The following is a 4344-nucleotide window of genomic DNA, read 5'->3' on the forward strand; positions in this document are numbered from 1 at the left end:
TCGAGAGTGGCTGCACCAACTTGCATTTCCAAGCAGTGTGTAACTTTAATAAAAATCTCTTCCCTCATGGAGCTTATTCTCCAGGGGCAATCCAATCAGTTATATACTGAGGAATGTCCTAGGTGTATAGCTGTGTCTCAGTACCTAAAGCAACACTGTTCAAGAGAACTTTCTGCAGCGATGAAATTTTTTCTATATTTGTGTTATCCAGTAGCCATATGTGGCTAGTATGACTGAGGAACTCAAATTAAATTTAACTTAATTTTAATTCATTTGAATTTGAATATCCACCTGCATCCAGTGGCTGCCATTTTGGGACAAACAACTATAGAGTTTTTGGTGAAACTGTAAAATCACCTTTTATTCAGAGCCCTCTTATTATCTAGGACTCAGAACCAATCTGTATGATTGTTCCATGGACACTTGAAAAATAAAACATTTCTTTTTTTTCTAGAATAAAGAGCTTAATAAATGTCCACTAGAGATACCCTATTTTTTATGTCATTTAGGATGTTGATAACATTACTGATTATATTCAACCAGTTGGTCTGTCATGGGCCTAGAAGGGTAAACTAAAACTTCCTTCATTTATGTGCTTCTGCTAATATCTCAGCTTCCAGAATTCAGTAACTTTGTTCTCAGCTGGGCACTCTTCCCTGTAATTTTTGCTTCTTTGAAAACAAGTGTTTCAGAAAAATGTCTCAATTACCATTTTATACTTAACATGAAACATAATCAGGAAATAGATACTCTCTTTTGCCAGATTACAAACTACCACTTGGTTTTGGAGCTTTAAGGGATTTCTAGCTTTGTTGGAACATGAGGTCACATAACCAGAAGTAGGCCCTTGGACACCAAAACACAGGAGCTATCTAGACTTAGGAAACATATTTTATTCTCCCATAAATCAATGAGAAAGGGTCATGTAGAATTGGAAATAAATACCTGATAGAGTTGGTTTGGTAGGTTAAAGATGTCAGGCCAGCTTCTCTGTGGATCTCTTGACCTTTGCTTAATGTTTTTCATTTTATGGTTAGCAGATGGCTGCTAGAGATTTAGAGATCATATCCACATCCAAGGTAGGAAAATATGGGAAAGGGATGTGCCTTACCGGGTACATCCATTCTTTTTTCCCAGAAACCATAATCTTTCCCAGGAATGTCTTGCATATGTGTCATTAGCCATAAATGTGCCTGTCAATGGACACTGTAAGCTTTTAGGCAGAATCCAGCATTTAACCTGACACAGTGACACCTAAAATAAAATCAAAGTTCAATTAGCAAAGAAGGGGGAAATAGTAACTAACAGTAGGCATCCCACTTATTTTTCTTTATATAGAGGACCAGTTTCCCAGAAGAGAAAAAGCAATTACTGATTTTACACAACAATCTTTAAATCACAAATCTCCCAGTCCGTGGGATTGGAATGAAATAAATGCTGGCAAGAGACCCATGGCATCTTCAGAATCACTTTTGTATTTCAATGAACAGTGCTAATAGATTGAGATCATTTCAGTAGCTGGATGTTTCCTATCCTATTATCAGTATTGTCTCAGGAAGCTCGTCAGCTCTGCATGCAAATACATTCCTGTCAAACCCTAACATCAGTTTGGCATACATGCTTCAAAATGGTTGAACCCCTGTGGAAACTATTCAGGTGGAATAGGGCAAATGGAATGGAATCCCACAAATGTGGGAAAGAGCTGAAATAGTAAAGAAATAAAGTCAGTATAAGCATAATAAGCCTGGAGATATTGGCTGGAGAGATAAGAAGCATAGACTTGTAGGTCAATGGTAAGGTTCAAAGATTTTATCCTAATTACAATAAGAAGCTGTTAAGGTACTTAGGTCATACAGAGTGTGTGCTTGGTTTATAAAATTTACTAGTGTATTCACCTGTGGGAAAAACAATGTAAATGTGTTCAAATATGTTTTGTAAAGTTGAATAAGTAATTTGTCAGCATACTTCTCTCTCTCCTGTCTACACAGACTTACAGAGTTCTATGGCAAAGTAAACATCCCTTTTATGTGTTCTAGTTACTCTTGTGGTCTTATGTCATTATGTATGAACTTCATCATCTATGTTCTACTCAAATAACTGGGCCTATCATGTCTGTTAAAGAAACCATTGGACATTGTGACTCTTGGAATTGATTACTTTTGATTAACTTTTCAGAAAAATGTTTGGCTCTTGTATGCATAATAGTGTGGAGGAGGCAAGAGTGGATGGGAGTATAAGTCGGAAGTTACTTCAGAGATCATAGATACTTGGGTTAGATGGGTGCTGATGGACACAAAGAGCTGTGGATGACTTAAGATATAATTTGAAGGTAAAATAGAGTTAATGATGGATTTGGTTCAGGAAGGAATACAGGGAATAATGAAGTGTAAATACTTCCATAGTTGTGGATATTATGGATAAAATAGTGCTTACAGAGTATTACTTATATATTAGTAATACCTATTGTGCAAATAAGAAATGAGGTTACAATAGTCACAACATGTACAATGCTGTACAGTTTTAAGATATTTAAAACCTTACATCTTATGATATTGGTAGGACAGTGTTTATTATTCTCTGCAGATGTGGAAACTGCAGCTTTCCCTCTCATAGTTCTACCTTTGCCAATCTGGAGACTGGTCAGAGACAAGAGATGTGACATGAAAAAGAGAGGATATAGCCAAAGAAGACAACTGGGTCATAGATTAGAAGAAGGTGAGAACACTTGTGTGGGCATGGCAGAAAGGAAGGTCTGAGGGAAATATGGAGGCTGCACAATGGACTTTGAGCAGTTTGGCTGTGGATAATGAACTGGATCTCATTTCAAGGTTCTTTAAAAGATGTAAGGAAAATATTTTTGGGGGATATGTGATTACTTTTGACTGTTGGGGTATTCCTGTTTCTATGTGATCCTAGACAGAGATTGAGTTCATTAAGATTTCAACTTTAATATTGCTTAGCTACTTATGTTGCCTTGAGTGTACACATGAAATGTAGCTTGAACAGAGGTTGGTTGGAAGGCAGAGCATGATTTGGAGGTAGTGAGAAAATGGAGTTGGCCAGTTTTATGTTGAACTTTGTGAAAGGCAAGATTGGATGAGCCTATTGGTTACAGGTTGTGGAAGTCCTGAAAAAATATGAGTTGAAATTCTTACTCGCCAGGTTTGTTGTATATTATTTCTCTCACTGAGAGAGACTTCAGAAAATATAGAAAATTTACATTATATAAAGTATTCACAGTTCTATCATGTGAAAAAAAAACTTAATATTTTAGGGTATTTCTTCTAGCCTTGTATATTGGTGCATGTATATATGTGTATAAAAACTTCATAGTATGATTAATAATTAAAATTATACTATACATAACATTTTATGACATATAAAAGTGTTCTGTGAACACTTTCCTATTAAATAATATCAAAATACTTTTGGATAGAACACAGTAGTCCATTATATGGGTGTACCATGAACTCTTTAGCTTTTTCTTTAGACTTTACTTGAACTATTTTCCCATTCTTCTAATGAAGCTTATCGTTTGATATTTCTTTTTTATCTGCCAGTATAGTTCGGTATCAGTAACACTCATGTACTAAATCTGTAACTGATACATTTTCCAGAGTTAGAATTTCTGATCAAAAGTAACGAACACTTGTGCTCGCTTTGGTAGCACATATACAGAGAAGATCAGCATGGCCCCTGTGCCAGGATGACACACAAATTCACAAAGCATTCCATATTTTTACATGTTAGCTAGACTCATCGTTGTGATCATTTCGCAATACATACAAGTATCAACTCATTATATTATATACCCGAAACTAGTGTAATGTTGCATGTCAATTATACCTGAATTAAAAAAAAGTGATGGACACTTTTAGAGCGCTTGGTAGACACTGACAAATGGCCTTTCAGATTTGAACCGCTTTGTATGCCTTTTAGTAATTGATTTAATTTCCTTTTTTACTGCCTTCTCCCTCCTACTGGGAATTAGCCTTTAAAACATGAAAAATAATACCTCATAATTTTAATTTGCACGTCTTGGTTATTAGTGAGTTTCAACATTTTTCACATGTTACTAGCTATTTCTCTCTTAAAAAATTAAATTCATGTGTTCAGTTTATTGTTCTGTTCTGTCTTCATCATTGAAGATGACTTGGACCCAATACAGAGAGATAACTAAATGAATATTTTTATGATTGACTGAAAATCCATACGGACTTCCATGTAGGAAACAATAATACATATAGTTCATGGCTCTTTGTCTATTAATTTTCTTAAGTTTAATGATTTATCCTGTGAAATGTAATATTCAGGGAAAATGTGATTTTTTCCCCCTGCTCTCTC

General features: G+C 35.3%; 1 pseudogene; it reads left to right on the top strand.

Annotated features, from left to right (window-relative positions):
• Window positions 1–3642: 3642 nt before the first annotated feature.
• LOC125147237 (uncharacterized) lies at window positions 3643–3741 on the top strand (annotated as a pseudogene).
• The last annotated feature ends 603 nt before the right edge of the window (window positions 3742–4344 follow it).

This window comes from Prionailurus viverrinus, chromosome D1 (genome assembly GCF_022837055.1).
Source record: "Prionailurus viverrinus isolate Anna chromosome D1, UM_Priviv_1.0, whole genome shotgun sequence".
NCBI lineage: Eukaryota > Metazoa > Chordata > Mammalia > Carnivora > Felidae > Prionailurus > Prionailurus viverrinus.